Source organism: Heptranchias perlo, chromosome 7, assembly GCF_035084215.1.
Source record: "Heptranchias perlo isolate sHepPer1 chromosome 7, sHepPer1.hap1, whole genome shotgun sequence".
NCBI classification, from domain to species: domain Eukaryota; kingdom Metazoa; phylum Chordata; class Chondrichthyes; order Hexanchiformes; family Hexanchidae; genus Heptranchias; species Heptranchias perlo.
Genome location: NC_090331.1, coordinates 30,328,573 through 30,349,205, shown reverse-complemented (window position 1 = coordinate 30,349,205; position 20,633 = coordinate 30,328,573). Strand labels below are relative to the sequence as shown.

At 40.5% G+C, this 20,633-nt stretch overlaps 1 protein-coding gene across 5 annotated transcripts in view; it reads left to right on the top strand.

The window, feature by feature from the left end:
* Window positions 1-3,758: 3,758 nt before the first annotated feature.
* The window catches only part of thsd7ba (thrombospondin, type I, domain containing 7Ba), a 646,137-nt gene continuing 629,262 nt past the window's right edge, over window positions 3,759-20,633 (top strand). For all 5 annotated transcript variants that reach the window (XM_067987207.1, XM_067987208.1, XM_067987209.1 and 2 more), the window contains exon 1: window positions 3,759-3,870. The gene's annotated coding sequence lies outside the window, so the exon portion shown is untranslated. The remainder of the gene's footprint in view (window positions 3,871-20,633) is intronic.

The following is a 20,633-nucleotide window of genomic DNA, read 5'->3' as shown; positions in this document are numbered from 1 at the left end:
TGTTTTTCTAAGTTTAGATGCATCTTTGAGAGCATAATGACCAATGAACTGTTTTCATAGTATGCTCATTGTCATGGGATAATGTGTTTTTTAACTTAAGCATGCTGTGAGCAAACACAGCAGCATTAAGATTAGTAATTTTTAAAATCAGTTTTGCAAAGACTTCCCGTTTTTTGTTTTTATCTTCTCCTGTTTGTGTCGGCTGTGAAATCTGAGTTCATGATTGGTTATGTTATTGTAGAGTTTCCCTACAGATCAAAAGGGAATTTAATTCAAGGATCATTTTATTTTAGTTTATAGTAAAACATTTATATCTGCTTTTAGTGATTTCTTTATTGTGTAGAAGACAGTAAAATTTATATATCTGTGTCTGACCAAAAGAACAAGAGTGCTATGGGGCTGTTAAGGTAGCTGAATGGAAACCTACCTTTAGGGAGTCTTGTATTTTCTGTAGTGTAACAGCATTTATTAAGTTTTTTTTTGTTGAAAGCAGTAACATAGATCTTTTGATGGAAAACAATTACAGTTTTTATGTACAGTCCTATTGTGGCTTATTGAGTATTCACTTTCTTTTATAACTAAATTTATGAAATGTTGGATTGCACAGGAATTCGTTATTGCATCTCTAGTGGCTAGAACCCCCTCTACGCGCACGCACACAATAAGAGTTTTGTTTAGTATTTTTATGTATAGGCTGTAAATACTACCACTAAGAGGCAACAGAAGTCTCTCTGATTAAGTCCTTTTCAACATGTCCACTGAAAAAGTGATGAATTCAACGAGCTGCCTGTGTGAACCAGGGAGGTTTAAGAGTACATTTAACAGGCATGCTGTGCTAGAGAAGAAACAGCATTTTTCCCTTAATAATGTCAAGTGTATTGTTGATGGAATAATTCTTAATGGTTTACTGTTGTAAATAAGTATTAGGTTAGGCAGCATCTCTAGCTCATCAGCTGCCATCAATTGTGTTACTTCTGGATCACTGAATGTTTTGAGGTACACACTCAGAAACAGTCCCTTTACAGGATTGAGATTAATTATCATAAGTAAACACATAAAATATGTCATTAGAAAGCAACATTTCCTTAATCTCTGTGTCAAAAACACATTAGATATATCAAGACAGTGAAGGAGGTTCATCTGAAGGAGAGAACATGATTAACACATATTTCATTTTGATTGGACTACTATGAATTCATTGCAGTACGAAATCATTGAATGGTTACAACACTGAAGAAGGGGCCATTCGGCCCATCGAGCCCATGCCAGCACCTTGTAACAACATGTTTGTGTCAAACAGCAACTCTTAAAATCTCAGCAAAAACTTGGAGTGAATTGTCATGTGGGCAGTCTAGCTGAGAAGATCATTGAAACTTCTGGTAGTTGACTCTGATTATTCCAGGGGAAAAAAGTTCAATTTTTTTGGGGAGGGGAAGGAGTTGCCTGCTTGCAAAAAGAGTTTCAAAAATTAGCTGTTAAGGAGTATTTTCTCTGCACCAAAGTTTATTTTGTATTATATTGTCAGACTTCCTCATAACTTTGAACAACATAGCCTGATAATTGTCGCTACATATGATGCACAGGATGATGTAAGGTGTCGAGGAAACAGATCTCTGATATAGTAAAGTAAATTTTCCTGTCTACTATATAGCTTCCATTGAAAAGCAAACGACCAGTTTTATTATTTTGAACTTGCAATGGCATAATTCTAATGCATGAATATTGACAATCCACTACATATATACCAGAAATACATGTTGATGTTTAATATGTTTTTGCTTTGTGTTTACTGCATGTAAATAAGGCTATGGGAGGAAATCACAATACTAACTGAGCCTGCAAATTGTGTAAAATTATCTGGGATGACCAGCATACAATTATAGCAGCCACAGAAAGGACCATTTCCCCCCATATGTCAATGATTTTTTTTAGGCATCAGCTTAAATGTTGACGACATTCATAATTAGTATCTCTGTCTTTCCAAGTACAGGCATGGAGATAGTGCTTAAATGAGTTTGTTGTACAAAGTTTAGAAAACTTGCGGTTGATGTATTTGTGGGTGGTATATATGGTGGCACTCAATGGCAGTGAAACTCTTTTATTGCCGACTTAAAAATATGAAATATTGAGAGCTACAATGACAGGCCTCTCAACCCAGGAGACACATTGCTATATTAAATTGTGACAAAACAAGCCTTGCCAATATTGTCCCCCCAAAAAAAATCACAGGGGGTGAATTTGATCTTGGACTTCTTTTGCAGTCAATGCAAAAGAAAATCAGGTGAGGTATAAAATAGGCTGCCGATTCACCATCACTTGTTTTGCGCCACTGCCCAAGATCAATTTCACTCCCATACAGTGGCACACAATCCAATTACATAGACAGAACAGGATATTAAAATTAACTCACTGTCCTTTGTGCTAAGCAAACAAGGACTCTGTATTGATTTATTTTGTATTTTTCAACTTTATCCATATTCAGTGTAATACCTATTGCCAAAATCACCATGTAACATTTGAAAACATACTATCCTTAGAAAGGCCCAGAATCACTCTTCTTTCTTTCTTGTAATCCACTAACACAGTAAGATTCAGCAGCTACCCAGACAGACACAGCTTAAAACTAGCACTATACAATAACTTTTACCATGTCATAAGTATCAATACAACCCCCTGCCCTCTGACAACACTCACCAGCAGCATGCACTCTGTAAAACAAGTTATTAACTCTGTAGGTACTCAGTTTTCTTAGCTTTGTACATCATATACTTTATCCAGCATTGACTGTTAGACACGAAAAAGGTATTTTTGTTATTTTTAACATCACTTTATAAAACAATCCAGCCTAAAGTAATTATGCTTAAGGATGCAATACAAAATGTTACCATAGAATATATTGTAAGGAGTTCACATTAGTAAATCTTTGCCAACAGACTTTCACCACAATGTCGATGGAATTCAGTGCACAGGGAGACCTTAATCTGCAGTCTACATTTCTTAGAGTCTTTGGCTGATTGAATGTAGGTTACAAAATGTTATTATGTTGCAAGTTAAAGTGCATGTTCTGTTCTCTTTGGTGGTGGAATCAGGGTGTTTGTGCAGTGTTAATATAATGTGACCTTCCTCTTTGTTGATGACTACTTTCTTAAAACATTGAAAAGGTGATGAGATTGGAAACTGCTGCCTACAATCATGCTTTGGTGCTGGAGATGCATACAAACTCCTCTGCACTGCAGCTGATTTCCTGCCTATTGAATTATGCAGTCGGAGCTGGTCAAATAGCAACACTGCCTTCACAGTGATACCTATTAGGAACGTAGTTTCTGAAGCAGCTCATCAGCAGCTCCAGAAAGAAAAAAATTTAGCCAAATGTGGCCAAACTGATCTCTTGATTTATATTTAAATAATATTTTACAGTTGGTGTAGACTATTATCGGCAATCTAGTTCAGTTTATATGAATGAAATATCAAATTGATAAATGCAGCTTAAAGTACAGTACAACTAAAAGCAATCTGAAGGGGAGCTATTGGCTTAGTATTCAGATTATCCAGATTCACGATACTAGCATGTTGCAGAGTAAATACATGTTTAATGATATTCAGGTCAGAACAGAATAGCGAAATGCAGACATCCAATTAGAGGCCTTGGCTAATAAAATGCAAAACCACTGGGGGTGTGCTCACGAATTGAGAGCAACATGAAGCTGAATTGCTCACTTTTGTTTGCAGTTTCTGTTCTCTGTTTGCTTGAGAACTAATGGGATTTAAAATGTTTTTTTTGACTTCTGATTGTCTGCTGTACCAACACTGTGCTTAATTCATCATTCAAGGAAAGCAGCAGACTAAAGATGGTCTTGTATGGATATTGCTGTAAGTAGTAAATTGCTATTGTTAGTATCTTTTCATTGAAAAACAACAGTTTCCCACTGTTGAAGGTTTTATATCTCAAAAGAAACATTTTCATTACCTTGTAGTAACAAAGTATTGATTTCTTCCTCTACCTTCTCTTCTTCTGCTGTCATAACACTTAAGGCTTATTACAGTACAATTCGCTTAAAACTCTGGGGATAAGTATTGTAAAAGTGGTGTTGGATGAGGCTCATTAAACAGTATTTTCTTCAGTATAATGCATTATGGCTGGCTTAAATAAGTTTCAGACTGATAATTATTGCTTATTAGGTGTTATGGCTAAATGTCTAGTGTGCCTGAAATGAACTTCTAATTTCTTTCGGTCATAGTCTAGTCTGTAAACTGAGGAGATTTCAATTCCTTTGGGGCAAGGACTTGATGGGCTGATTCCACTTTATTCTTCCTGTGGGCCGTCATTACTGAATTATTGCTAGTTGGGTGCAGCAGATGCTCTGTAGGACTCTACTGCTGATTGAACTGTAATGGCCATGACAGCAGGGAAGGTCGGTATGACAGGGATCAATGGATAGACCAGATGAAATATGCACTGTTACCTGATAGTTGATGTACTGTATGATGATTTATGTAACATTGCAGCAGTAAATGTTGATTTTTCCCTTAAATTCCAGTAACGTTTCTGTACCCAACCTCGTCCATTTTCATAATCTGCAGAAAATACATTTTATCAAGTGTGGCTTTAACCCTGTCAAAGAAACTAGTTAATTAGACTTCGGTTTATCTTGGACTATGGCAGGTCAGTTTGGATCAAATTTGGATCAGTTGCTTGTCATCAACTTTTTAGATTATCTGAAATCAGATTTTAAATTAAATTCTCATTACTTGTGTCTACATGACAATTTTTGCCCCATACGTGTTTAAATTAATCAAACATATGGAAATAACCTATCCAAAATAAAACCATATTAATATCCAAACGGGAGAGATGTAAAACGGGCTGCTGATTCTCTATCACCCGTTTTACACAATCGCACAGTCAAAATTACCCCTTTTTAAGAGTTTGAATCCCACCATGGCAATTTCAGAATTTTTATTCAGTTTTTAAAAAAAAAAATCTGGAAATGAAAAAACTGGTAGCAGTAAAGTGACACTGAAGTTGTCTGATTTTTGTAAAAACCCAATTGATTCACTAACATCCTTTAGGGAAGGAAACCTGTCGTCCTTACCCAGCCTGGCATATATGTGACCTCAGTCCCACACCAACGTGATTAACTCTTAACTGCCCTCTGAAGTGACCTAGCAAGCCACTCAGTTGTATCAAAATTGTACCACCTACACGAGGGCAACTAGGGTTGGGCAATAAATGTCAGCCTTGCTAGCGACGGTCACCCAGGAATTAATTAATTAAAAAAATAATCCATGCACTAAAGACTGTTCTTCCCATAACAACTAGCAATGACACCACCATCAATGACCAGAAGGCCTGTGATGTCATAAAAATGCTTGGTGCTGTATCACTTTAGTCTGCCTCTTTTTGGTTTCTGCAGTATTTTCTGATTTTATTATTTTGAATTTAAATATTTTAAAATATTTATTTATTCTTGATTATATCCAAGGTGTAAACAGCACATCGAGGACATTTGGATGTAATATATGGTCAACAGGTGATTTTGTCACACAGTTACTTAGTCAGGATTCATTCATGTTTTAAAAAAAAAAGCACCCAAAACAGAGAAAAAGGGATATCTTATTGTCATTGGATGGATGAGCACCCCCCACTCCATCTAGAATAGAAACTCACTTTTCCATATAAATGATGATGCTGGTGGTATGCATTACAGCTGCTTGCCATTCTTCTCCTGATCTCTCATCTCGCACAACTAGCTGCTTACTGCTGTTACAATCAAATGTATAGTCTGTATGTTTCTGTTATAAAAGATTCATCTCATTCATATTTTTTGTTTTCCTCAAGCCAATGAGGAGCCAAATTAAATGATCAAGTTCATTCACATTATTTATGTGTTATTTATGGTTGGAGTAAAATGGAATATGGCAGTGTTAATTATTACTAGATTTCAAGATAATTACAAATGAAGGAAGCCATTCGACACATCTTAATTCATAACCAGAAATACCCTAAAGTTGTAGTATCCAATTGGTTCGTAAATGATTGTTGGGTTTTTATCTGTACCACTCTATCTGAAAATCCATTCCATGCACTGATCATTCCTTCTGTGAAGAACTTCCTGATATCATTCCTAAATTTGCCTTTTATTAGTTTGAACCTTTGTTCCCTTTTGCTACTTAATTTAATCTAAAGTACTCTTTTGCATTGACTTTTTTTCTTGCCTTTAACTGTTTCATACATTTCTACAAGACTCCTGTTACCAGGGATCAGTCTATTGGCTCTACACTTCCTCCAATGTGTGAATATCTCCTTTGTGTCTCAATGACCTAAACTGGACACAGTACTTCAGGTGTGGTCTGACTAGGGCATCATACAGTTTGATTATGACTTCCTCTGACTTATGCTACTGTTTAGTCTATCCAGTTCAATATTCTACTGGCTTTGTGGGTTGCTTCTCTGCAATGGGTAGACATGGTTAGTGTTGAGTCTACTAAGAATCCTAGGTCTTATTCAACTTTAGCCGTAGCTTTTTCAACACTGTTCATGGAGTACTTGTCAGCCATTTTTCCTTCCTATATATACTTGTCTGCATTTAACTAAATCTGCCAATTTTCTGCCCCCCAAAAATTTTTATCCAACATATTCTATAATTTCTTAGCTGACTCCTTCAATTTCACTCCTATTAATTTGCTATTGTCTGTAAATTTCTTCAATTTGCATTGAGTTTCTGAATCCAATTATTGATGTAATTTAGAAACCTGACGCAGGAGCAAAGCTACAAAAGCTTGTGATTTCAAATAAAGCTGTTGGAATATAACCTGGTGTTGTACGACTCCTTACATTTGTCCACCCCAGTCCATCACCGGCATCTCCACATCATAATTTAGAAACAGTAATGGTTCCAGCACTGATCCCTTGGACACCCTGCTTAGTATTTCCCACCACCCTGACATAATTCTAATAATTACCTGTTGTTTTCTACCCTTCAACTAATTTCTTATTCATCCCCAAGATCATAGAATGGTTACAGCACAGAAAGAGGCCATTTGGCCCACTGAACCCTTGCCAGTTCTTTGCAAGAGCAATCCAGTTAGTCCCATTCCCCTGCTCTTTCCCCGGAGCCCTGCAAATTTTTTCCCTTGAAGTATTTCTCCAATTCCTTCTGAAAAGCCATGATTGAATCTGCTTCCACCGCCCTTTCAGGCAGCGCATTCCAGATCATAACTACTCACTGCGTAAAGATTTCCTCCAGGTTGCCTTTGGTTCTTTTGTCAATCATCTTAAATCTGTGTCCTTTGGTTCTTGACCCTTCCACCAATGGGAACAGTTTCTCTTTGTTTACTTTATCTAAACCCTTCATGATTTTGAACACTTCTATCAAATCTCCTCTTAACCTTCTCTGCTTTAAGGAGAACAACCCTAGCTTCTCCAGTCTATCCACATAACTGAAGTCCCTCATTCCTGGGACCATTCCAGTAAATCTTTTCTGCACCCTCTCTACGGCCTTCACATCCTTCTTAAATTGCAGTGCCCAGAATTGGACAGAATACTCCAGTTGTGGTCGAACCAGTGTTTTATAAAGATTCAGCATAACTTCCATACTTTTGTACCCTATACCTCTATTTATTAAGCCCAGGATCCTGTATGCTTTTTTAACTGCTTTCTTAACCTGACCTGCCACCTTCAAAGATTTGTGCACATATACCCCCCCGATCTCTCTGTTCCTGCATACCCTTGAGAATTGTCATTCAGTTTATATTGCCTCTCCTCATTCTTCCTACCAAAATGTATCACTTCGCACTTTCCTGCGTTAAATTTTCATCTGCCATGTGTCCACCCATTCCACCAGCTTGTCTATGTCCTCTTGAAGTCTATTACTATCCTCCTCACTGTTTACTACACTTCCAAGTTTTGTCATCTGCAAATTTTGAAAAGCAGTGGTCCTAGTACCGACCCCTGGGGAACACCACTGTATACCTTCCTCCAGTCTGAGAAACAACCATTCACCACTACTGTTTCCTATCACTTAGCCAATTTCATATCTGTGCTGCCACTGCCCTTGTTATTCCATGGGCTTCAATTTTTCTGACAAGCCTATTATGTGGCACTTTGTCAAACGCCGTTTGAAAGTCCATGTACACTACATCAACCACATTGCTCTCATCTACCCTCTCTGTCACCTCATCAAAAAACTCTGTCAGGTTAGTTAAAAAGGATTTGCCTTTAACAAATCCGTGCTGGCTTTCCTTAATTAATCCATACTTGTCCAAGTGACTATTAACTTTGTCCCGGATTATCGTTTCTGAAAGCTTCCACACTACCGAGGTTAAAGTGACTGGCCTGCAGTTGCCGGGTTTATCCTTATACCCTTTTTTGAACAAGGCTGTAATATTTGTGATTTTCCAGTCCTCTGGCACCACCCCCATATCGAAGGAGATTTCCCCATAATCCTCAAAGCTTTCATGTAGAACTTTGTCAAATGCCTTTTGGAAATATAGGTACACCAGAGTGTTCTATAGTGGACTTGGGAGAGAACTTCTTCAAAGAGGTTAAGGCGATTGGTCAGGCAGGATCTTTCCCTTCTGAATTCATGTTGATTTCTGTTTAGTAGGTTATTAGTGTACAGATAATTCTTAAGTTTGCTCCTGATAATTGAATCCATTTTTAACACAGGATTAAAGTGAGACTAGCGTGTCTGTAATTGCTTGTGTCTATTTTGCTGCCCTTTTTGAATATGGGCATCACATTAACCTGTTTCCAATCTCCTGGCATCTCCCTTAAATCTCATGACTCTCTCATAATGATTGTCAATGCCTTACAAATCTCCTCTCTAGTTTCTTTTAGCACTCTGGAGCAAGTGCCATCTATCCCAGGAAATTTATTGGTTTTGAGCCCTTTTAGTCTGTCTAGGACTTCCATCTCATATATACCAAAGTCATTCATTTTGTCTAGGTTATCTCGATTTGGAAGGGTACGTATATTGCTCATATCTTCCCTTGTGAATACTTCGAGAAAGTAATCATTCAGAATTTTCACAATCTCATGCTCTTCTGTTTCCAACCTATTAACAATTTTTATGGTTCCCACCTCTTCCCTCACTACCCTCTTATTGTTTTAGTACTGAAACAATGGTGGTAATTTGCACCTAACCTGCCCAGGTGCTCACTGATGGGATCAGATCAGCCGTCTGTTTTGCACCACCTGATTTTACTTTCCATTGAAGTCAATGCAGTACTGAGGGAGTGATGCACTGTTGGAGGTGTCGTCTTTTGGCTGAAATGTTAAACCCAGCCTGCCCTCTCAGGTGGATGTAAAAGATCCCATGGCACCGTTCAAAGAAGAGCACAGGCGTTCTCCCTGGTGTCCTGCCCAAAATATTTATCCCTCAACCACCATCACTAAAACAGCTTACCTGGTCATTCTCATTGCTGTTGGAGTTTGCTGCGTTTCCTACATTATAATGGCGACTATGCTTCAAAAGTACTTAATTGGCTGTAAAGTGCTTTGGGACGTCCTGAGGTCGTGAAAGGCGGTATATAAATGCAAGTTTGTTCGTTTTTTTTTCTCTATCTGCCTTTGTAAGTTCCAGTACCATTCTCTCTGAAGGCATAATCCTTTCCTTAAGGTTTTCAATCAATAATTTTTGCATCTGTTTACTCTTATTTGTACACACGTGTACATACACACGTGTACACACACACACCCACCTCAAAGCCTCAGTGTTATTTCTTTCAGTTGCTGCCTTTTAAGTTTATTTATCTCAGGTGCTCACTTAATGGTGTTAATTCTCGCTTTTAATTATACTTCTTTCACGTTTTATATATTACTCCATTTGGGTGCTCCCTTTTCATTTTTACATTCCTCCGGTGCTACCATTTTTACATTCGCTTCAGTATTGCTTTTTAAAATTTCCTCATACTGGTGGTCTTCTTTCAATTGTCCGCTCCAGTTTTGAGTCCCAGCTGAAGTTCCACGTTCTTTGGAGGACCTGGGAGTGTGCTGATCTCCTACATCACCACTTTTTTTTAATATTGTTAGAGGTGACTTTATTTCCACTGCTCACTGATCTTGATAGAGTCGATCTACCACTATTTCTTCTTTTGCTGGTGGTTGGATCTTCTTCGGCTTCACCTCCATGTTTGTGGATATATTTGCAGGATCACAGGAGCCCTTCCAAGCACCTGCTACACCAGTCAACCAGAATGGTGATTTCAGCCTGGATTTCAGTAGTACAAGAGCCAAGGCAATGTTCATGATCACCATTCAAAGATTGTGTTTTAGGGTCTTGAATTGTGGCACTTGGGCTTTTTCTGGGAATGCAGATCTTTGCCATGTTAATGGCTACTCCCTCAGTTACTGTGATAGCAAGAATACAATGATCTATGTATTGTTTTTTAAAAATATGTTTATTGATTATCTACAGAAAAACCATTATGAAAAAGATGAACTTTTTTTACTTCATTCTTTAATCTGTTTACATATCCCAGTATTATGACATTCCTGTATCCGCTAATTTTCGCAAAAAAGTAGATGTGAGGAAAGAATAGAAGGATGTCCAAGAAAGTCACAGTATTTCACAATAATAATTTTATCCACTGAATTATCCTTAGTGTCTTTTTAATGCCTTCTTTTAAGTTTTTACTTGAAGGCTTCAACCTCTCCCAAAAACCTTTTGACTTGATATTTTTGCCCAGAGCTATGATGCTGTGGTTGTGCAGTCTAAGCATATGCAATGTGTCCAAACAGAGCCATGTATAACAGAAAGGTGAAAAGATGTTAAAATTGTTGATCAAAAAGCTTAACGAAAGGGCTATGACTTCAGAGTGGAAAGTACAAGAACTTACAAGAGCAGATAAACGTGAAGGATATTCAAGGGTGAGTGCACATTACTAGCCTTGGTAACTGAATCAGCACAAGTCAGTGATATGGTTCAGCTAGCAATTGATTGTGAATTATCAGGGATTGCAACTGGAAATATGTATCAACAGGGACATGGTTGCCAGGAAATGGTTAATAGTTGAGAGGAACCAAGGAAATGGGGCTACTAGAAGGACTGAGGTTGCTAAAAGTAGCAAGAAGTGTATAAAGCCTGTTAGCTGCACTAATTCATAGAATCATAGATCATAAATCAATTTGGTTTAAACATTGCAATATAATGTGGTGAATTTCGCAAGATATAGTTAGAATCATAGAATCATAGAAGTTTACAACATGGAAACAGGCCCTTCGGCCCAACATGTCCATGTCGCCCAGTTTATACCACTAATCTAGTCCCAATTGGCTGCACTTGGCCCATATCCCTCTATACCCATCTTACCCATGTAACTGTCCAAATGCTTTTTAAAAGACAAAATTGTACCCGCCTCTACTACTGCCTCTGGCAGCTCATTCCAGACACTCACCACCCTTTGAGTGAAAAAATTGCCCCTCTGGACCCTTTTGTATCTCTCCCGTCTCACCTTAAATCTATGCCCCCTCGTTATAGACTCCCCTACCTTTGGGAAAAGATTTTGACTATCTACCTTATCTATGCCCCTCATTATTTTATAGACTTCTATAAGATCACCCCTAAACCTCCTACTCTCCAGGGAAAAAAGTCTCAGTCTATCCAACCTCTCCCTATAAGTCAAACCATCAAGTCCCGGTAGCATCCTAGTAAATCTTTTCTGCACTCTTTCTAGTTTAATAATATCCTTTCTATAATAGGGTGACCAGAACTGTACACAGTATTCCAAGTGTGGCCTTACTAATGTCTTGTACAACTTCAACAAGACATCCCAACTCCTGTATTCAATGTTCTGACCAATGAAACCAAGCATGCTGAATGCCTTCTTCACCAACCTGTCCACCTGTGACTCCACTTTCAAGGAGCTATGAACCTGTACTCCTAGATCTCTTTGTTCTATAACTCTCCCCAACGCTCTACCATTAACGGAGTAGGTCCTGGCCCGATTCGATCGACCAAAATGCATCACCTCACATTTATTTAAATTAAACTCCATCTGCCATTCATCGGCCCAACATGGAAGGAGGCCATTCTACCTGTTGAGTCTGTGCTGGCTGTATGCAAGAGCAATCCAGCCAGTCCCACTCCTCTGCCCTTTCCCTGTAGCCCTGCACATTTTTTCCCTTCAAGTACTTATCCAGTTCTCTTTTGAAAGCCACGATTCAATCTGCCTCTACCACCCCCTCAGGCAGTGCATTCCAGATCTTAACCTTTTTTACACAGCAAGTGGTTTTCGTCATGTCACCTTTTTGGTTCTTTTGCCAATCACCTTAAATCTATGTTCTCTGGTTCTTGACCCCTCCTCCAATGGGAACAGTTTCTCTCTATCCAATCCGTCTCAACCCTTCATGATTTTGAATACCTCTATCAAATCTCCTCTCAACCTTCTCTGTTCCAAGGAGAACCCCAGCTTCTCCAGCCATCCATGTAACTGAAGTCCTTCATCCCTAGAACCATTCCAGTAAATCTGCTGCACCCTCTCTAAGGCTTTCACATCCTCCCGAAAGTGTGGTGCCTAGAACTGAACACAATACTCCAGTTGTGGCCGAACTAGTGTTTTATAAAGGTTCATCATGACTTCCTTGCTTTTGTACTCTATGCCTCCATATATAAAGCCCAGGATCCTGTATGCTTTTTTAAACCGCTTTCTCAATCTGCTCTGCCACCTTCAAAGATTTGTGCATATATACTCCCAGATCTCTCCTGTTTCTGCTATAAAGTTTATTAAAGTTATTTGAAGAGTTAGAAGACAAATTGCAAAATCTTTATTGAGGTAAAATTTATATTTTTTTTCTGAGATGCTTGTGTTTTTTTTAAACAAAGTGTGTGTGAAAAAAGACAGACCACTGATTACACACCTGCTGTCCACTTTGTTTTATATTCCATAAACATCAGTAAGTGCATTAAGCTAAAAGAGGGACAGTGTCTTTTTCCATTGTAATTGAGTTCATTTTTCAAGAAGACTTGAATTTTGAAGCAAACAACCTCTAATAATTTTACATGATTATTACCTGTATTGAATTGACACAAACTGCGATCAGACAGAGTGTCTTTCATCATTTGATTGTAAATTTTCAAATAGAAGAATTGAATTTTGAAAGTGCTAATTACTGTCTGTTTTGTCAATATTGAGTCATTATAATGTTTACATTTTCTTATAGCTGTGCGAGATAGACAGATGCACATTTTAGGAGCTAAACACAAACTTCAATTTTTACGGAGATTGCTTAGAAAGTGACACACCACTGCTGTCACACCTGGGATTTCTTCCCTACCCCAATCAATGCTGCTAGGCTCATATGCTGTCCCTCCCCTCACTGCTGACAGATACCAGGAATCATAGAAAGGTTAAAGCGCGGAAGGAGGCCATTTGGCCCATCGAGTCCGCGCTGGCTCTATGCAAGAGCAATCCAGCCAGTTCCACTCCCCCGCCCTATCCCTTTAGCCCTGCAAATTTTTTCCTTTCATGTACTTATCCAGTTTCCTTTTGAAGGCCATGATTGAATCTGCCTCCACCACCCCCTCAGGCAGTGTATTCCAGATCCCAACTACTCGCTGTGTTTTAAAAAAAAATAATTTTCCTCATCACCTTTTGGTTCTTTTGCCAGTCACCTTTAAATCTATGACCTCTGGTCCTTGACCCTTCCACCAATGGGAACAGTTTCTCTCTATCCACTCTGTCTAGACCCTTCATGAATTTAAATACCTCTATCAAATCTCCTCGCAACTGTCTCTGTTCCAAGGAGAACAACCCCAGCTTCTCCGGTCTATCCACGTAACTGAAGTCCCTCATCCCTGGAATCATTCTAGTAAATCTCTTCTGCACCCTCTCTAAGGCCTTCACATCTTTCCGAAAGTGCGGTGCCAAGAACTGGACACAATACTCCAGTTGTGGCTGAACCAGCGTTTTATAAAGGTTCATCATGACTTCCATACTTTTGTACTCGATGCCTCTATTTATAAAGCCCAGGATCCCGTATGCTTTTTTAACCGCTTTCTCAACCTGCCCTGCCACCTTCAATGATTTGTGCACATATACCCCCAGATCTCTATGTTCCTGTACCTATTTTAGAATTGTGCCCTCTAGTTTATATTGTCTCTCCTCATTCTTCCTACCGAAATGTATCAATTCGCATTTTTCTGTGTTAAATTTCATCTGCCACGTGTCCGCCCATGCCACCAGCCTGTCTATATCCTCTTGAAGTCTGCCAATCCACCAGTGAACTAAACCTCAGATTCAACCCTCAGCTCCACCATCCACTGCTCTGCCAATCCCCAGGTTCCCCCTCCACGATGATACCAGATCGAAGGTTGCCCCCTGCTTCCAAACTCCAGTAGCCTCGTTGCGGCACTGTCAAACTTAAGGACCAGTCTCCAGTATTATCAAAGCCTAATACTGTCATCCTTGCTACCAAAGTGCAGGACTGTCCCCAGTGTAGCTAATTATCAGGGCCCTGAAAGTTCATACTATTTTGAGCATTTCTGGGGCCCAAAATCAGGACAGCTCACTTGACTATTGGGGTGGAAGCCACTGGCACTGGTTTTTTTGCCTTAAAACTGAAGCGGCAAAATTTTCAAATGCAATTTGGTCATTCGTTGAAGCCCATAGGATTAAAGGGGCAGCGGCTGTGTGGATACAAAATTGGCTAAGGGTCAGAAAGCAGAGAGGCAATCCTAGACTGGGTATTGTGCAATGAGAAAGGATTAATTAACAATCTTGTTGTGCGGGGTCCCTTAGGGAAGAGCGACCATAACATGATAGAATTCCTCATTAAGATGGAGAGTGAGGTAGTCAAATCCGAAACTAGTCCTGAATCTAAATAAAGGAAATTACGAAAGTATGAGGTGCGAGTTGGCTATGATAGATTGGGGAACTTTACTAAAAGGGATGACGGTGGATAGGCAATGGCTAATATTTAAAGAGCGTGTGCAGGGATTACAACAATTATTCATTCCTGTCTGGTGCAAAAATAAAACAGGAAAGGTGGCTCAACCATGGCTTACAAAAGAAATTAGGGATAGTATTAGATCCAAAGAGGAGACATATAAAATTGCCAGAAAAAGCGGCAAGCCTGAGGATTGGGAGCAGTTCAGAATTCAGCAAAGGAGAACAAAGAGATTGATTAAGAGGGGAAAAATAGAGACTGAGAGTAAACTAGCAGGGAACATAAAAACTGACTGTAAAAGCTTCTATAAATATGTCAAGAGAAAAAGATTAGTGAAGACAAATGTAGGCCCCTTAAAGTCAGAAATGGGGGAAATTATAATGGGGAACAAAGAAATGGCAGAACAATTAAACACACGGTTTGGTTCTGTCTTCACAAAGGAGGACCCAAATAACCTCCTGGAAATGTTAAGGAACCAAGGGTCTAGTGAGAGGGAGGAACTGAAAGAAATCAGTTTTGCTAGGGAAATTAATGGGCTAAAGGCTGACAAATCCCCAGGGCCTGATAATCTACATCCCAGAGTACTAAAGGAAGTGGCCCTGGAAATAGTGGATGCATTGGTGATCATCTTCCAAAATTCCATAAACTCTGGAACAGTTCCGACAGATTGGAGGGTGGCAAATGTAACCCCACTATTTAAAAAAGGAGAGAGAGAAAAAGCAGGGAATTACAGATTAGCCTAACATCAGTAGTGGGGAAAATGCTAGAGTCTATTATAAAGGATGTGATAACAGAACACTTGGAGGGCATTAACGGGATTGGACAAAGTCAGCATGGGTTTATGAAAGGGAAATCCTGCTTAACAAATCGACTGGAGTTTTTTGAAGAGGTAACTGGTAGAATAGATAGGGGAGAACCAGTGGATGTGGTGTATTTGGATTTTCAGAAGGCTTTTGATAAGGTCCCACACAAGGGGTTAGTGTGCAAAATTAAAGCACATGGGATTGGGGGGAATATACTGGCATGGATTGGGAATTGGTTGACAGGCAGGAAACAGAGAGTAGGAATAAACAGGTCTTTTTCCGGGTAGCAGGCAGTGACTAGTGGGGTACCGCAGGGATCAGTGCTTGGGCCCCAGCTATTCACAATATATATCAATGATTTGGATGAGGGAACTAAATGTAACATTTCCAAGTTTGCAGGCGACACAAAGCTGGGGTGGAATGTGAGCTGTGAGGAGGATGCAAAGAGGCTCCAATGTGATTTTAGACAAGTTGGGTGAGTGGGCAAGAACATGGCAGATGCAGTATAATGTGGATAAATGTGAGATTATCCACTTTGGTTGTAAAAACAGAAAGGCAGATTATTATCTGAATGGTGATAGATTGGGAAAAGGGGAGGTGCAACGAGACCTGGATGTCCTTGTACACCAGTCGCTGAAAGCGAGCATTCAGGTGCAGCAAGCAGTTAGGAAGGCGAATGGTATGTTGGCCTTCATTGCAAGAGGATTTGAGTACAGGAGCAGGGACGTCTTACTGCAGTTATACAGGGCCTTGGTGAGACCACAACTGGAGTATTGTGTGCAGTTTTGGTCTCCTTATCTGAGGAAGGATGTCCTTGCCATGGAGGGAGTGCAACAAAGGTTTACCAGACTGATTTCTGGGATGGCAGGACTGACGTATGAGGAGAGATTGGGTCGACTTGGCCTATATTCACTCGAGTTTAGAAGAATGAGAGGTGATCTCATTGAAACATATAAAATGCTAACAGGACTAGACAGACTAGATGCAGGGAGGATGTTCCCGATGGCTGGGGAGTCCAGAACCAGGGGTCACAGTCTCAGGATACAGGGTATGCCATTTAGAACCGAGATGAGGAGAAATTTCTTCACTCAGAGGGTGGTGAACCTGTGGAATTCTCTACCACAGAAGGCAGTGGAGGCCAAGTCATTAGATGTATTCAAGAAGGAGACAGATATAATTCTTAATGCTAAAGGGATATGGGGGGAAAAAGCGAGAACAGGTACTGAGTTAGACGATCAGCCATGATCATTTTGAATGGCGCAGCAGGCCCGAAGGGCCGAATGGCCTACTCTTGCTCCTATTTTCTATGTTTCGATGAGTAGTGGTGAACAGTTGAGAGAGACCCAGGGTGAACGTAAACAAGCGTTTGAAGGTGGCACCGAGAATGGTACAAGGGATGTAAGACCTCAGTTACTTGGAGAGACTGGAGAATCTGGGGTTGTTTTCCTTGGAGCAGAGAAGGTTAAGGGGAGATTTGATAAAGGTATTCAAAATCTTGAAGGGTTTAGATAGAGTAAATAAGGAGAAACTGTTTCCAATGGTAACCAGACAACGCAGATTTAAGGTAATTGGTAAAAGAACCAGAGGCGATATGAGGAAAAATTATTTTATGCAGTGATTTATTATGATCTGGAATGCACTGCCTGAGGGTGGTGGAAGCAGATTCAGTAATAACTTTCAAAAGGGAATTGTATAAATACTTGAAGGGGGATAATTTGCAGGGCTATGGGACAAGCGCAGTGGAGTGGAACTAATTGGATAGTTTTCAAAAAACAGGTATGATGGGCCAAATGGCCTCCTTCTGTGCTGTATCATTCTATGATTCTTATGATCTGCCAGCCAAATGTGTTAAAATGAGGACCAACAGCAATGCAGCCCTGAATTTATGCTTGGAATGTACTAGGGGTAAGTTTGAATGGGAAATAATAAGACACAACTGTTGTCAGGATCAGCTGAGACTGGCACGTGTGAGGAGCTTTTGAGCTTGAAGACTGCGGAAGTGAGTAATGATTATTACAGCTAGGAATTACTTTTTAGAATAATTCTTTGGCATTGAGCCGAGATCTCACACTCCCCCAGCCTTGTTTCTGACTGCCTGTGGGAGCGTGAGACCACCAAGAGATCATTGTAATCTGTTTAATGTAGTCTACTTTTATCACCACTGCTTTAACTCCTCTTTTTCCCAACCCCCCCCCCCCCCCCCAACCTTCAAAAAGGACTAATCCTTCAATTAAACTCCATGCCTCAAACATGACAATACATCAGATCGCTTTGGCTATGCAACAATAATCACCTGATTGCGTAAATCAGCACAAAATAAATGAACCTTTTCCTGTATAATTTTAATCTCCATCAATAACAAAGCACAACATAACTGCACATTTTTTTAATTCAACAAACTCCAAAGTGAACAGCAGCCAACCTACTTTCTTTCCCCTCTCGATACCTTCTGGGGGCCACAATATCGCGAGAGGTGGTTGACTGCTCCTGTGGTACAAAAAGTTTAACGGCACCGCACATTAGCTCTCCTTTCATGGCAACTGGATCCTGGAATGGGGCCACTGATGGCTCAATTTCTGGAGCTTGTACCAGGGCAGCCTGGTATCGAAACAACCTGCCACTAGCATGGAGCTCGGAGGGGGACACCTGGCGTGTGCTGCTTTACTGGGAAATGATGATGTGGAGATGCCGGTGATGGACTGGGGTTGACAATTGTAAACAATTTTACAACACCAAGTTATAGTCCAACAATTTTATTTGAAATTCACAAGCTTTCGGAGGCTTCCTCCTTCCTCAGGTGAATGTTGTGCCTGCATAACAACTGTACTTCAGATGTAAATCGATTGGAATGATCTAAGGATATGATAAGGTGCTATAGGAATCCAAGTTCTTTCTTTCCCTCCAGGAAGGAGGAAGCCTCCGAAAGCTTGTGAATTTCAAATAAAATTGTTGGACTATAACTTGGTGTTGTAAAATTGTTTACAATTACTGCGAAATGGCAGCGATGGGCAGGTCACCTCCAGCTGTCGCCATTCCACTGGGCCCCGGATCTCTGTCCCCACTAATCAGTGGGATGGCTGGTCTAATAGCTGCTATAAATCCTGAAAGGCTTAAAATACACCAGTCTTCATCCCAGCCTTCCGAGTCTGAAAGCCGGTATGCAAGGTATGGTTTAACCTTTCTCCTACTGCCACCAGAGCTGCCATCTTTGCTCCCATGGAGGAGGATGCACCGACTGGTTCCAGGCTGCTTTTGAGGTGGGGGCTGCTGCAGATTTCAGTGCAATCACATGCTCCAGTGATCCCTGCAGTGAAGAAGTTGCTTCCTTGATACTGCTGCAAATGAGACCTGAGACAAAAATAATGGATGCCGAACCGAAGAGGAAATATTAGGAAGGGTGAACAAACGCAAGGTCAAAGAGGTGGGTCTTAAGGAGGGTCATGAAGGTGGATAGGCAGAAGGTTTTAGGGAGGGAATTCCAGAGTGCAGGGCCTAGCCTGCTGAAGGCATGGCCGCCAATGGTGGCTCGAAGGGAGGGAGGATGCACAAGCGCTCAGAGTCTGAGGAATGAGGAGTTGGGGGGTTGTAGGGCTGAAGGAAATTAGAAGTAGGGAGGGGTGAGGCCATGAAGGGACTTCATGCCAGATAAAGGCAGCAGAGGTTTGGATGAGTTGAGGTTTATGGAGGATGGGAGGCTTCCCTTATACTCCGTAAATCACCTGGTACCACATCCTAATTAACATTATCTAATTTCCCTCAGGTGAAAATGTCTGAGCTGGTGTATGGGAGTGAAAAATCAAGTGATTCAGGGGTTCTTGACCGAGAAACAATAGGCAGGTACTCCTGGGTTAGTTTGACCTTCACATCCTCTTCCTCTTCAATATCACCTTCCTTGGCATTGGCATTGTCTTCCTCACAGTTCACAGGGAAGAATTTCCTTCTCTCCTATTCCTCTTCCTCTCCATCATTTGCCCTTAGTTGCTGTGATGAATCTACAGGAAAAGAGGGTACAAGCTGAGAATGGGTTAGCATAATCCCCTTGGATTAAGGAGACGGAGAAGAATGTGGAAGCTTGTGGGGCTGTATGCTGCTTCACCGGGATGTCGTGGTGACTGTAGGTGTGCACCCATTAATCTGGTGCCGGCACTGTGCCACCAACCTCCCCATCTCCAAGCGCCTCCAGTACAGTATTCCTGTCTTATTGGGCATGTGAGTTAGAGAACTGGCAATTAATATTTAAATGAGCGGATTCAGCTCTGCAGAGCATTGACAGGTGCAACTCCAGACTCAATGGAGCAAATAGAATCATAGAATCATAGAAGTTTACAACATGGAAACAGGCCCTTTGGCCCAACATGTCCATGTTGCCCAGTTTATACCACTTGCCTGCACTTGGCCCATATCCCTCTATACCCATCTTACCCATGTAACTGTCCAAATGCTTTATAAAATACAAAATTGTACCCGCCTCTACTACTGCCTCTGGCAGCTCGTTCCAGACACTCACCACCCTTTGAGTGAAAAAATTGCCCCTCTGGACCATTTTGTATCTCTCCCCTCTCACCTTAAATCTATACCCCCTCGTTATAGACTCCCCTACCTTTGGGAAAAGATTTTGACTATCTACCTTATCTATGCCCCTCATTATTTTATAGACTTCTATAAGATCACCCCTAAACCTCCTACTCTCCAGGGAAAAAAGTCTCAGTCTATCCAACCTCTCCCTATAAGTCAAACCATCAAGTCCCGGTAGCATCCTAGTAAATCTTTTCTGCACTCTTTCTAGTTTAATAATATCCTTTCTATAATAGGGTGACCAGAACTGTACACAGTATTCCAAGTGTGGCCTTATTAATGTCTTGTACAACTTCAACAAGACATCCCAACTCCTGTATTCAGTGTTCTGACCAATGAAACCAAGCATGCCGAATGCCTTCTTCACC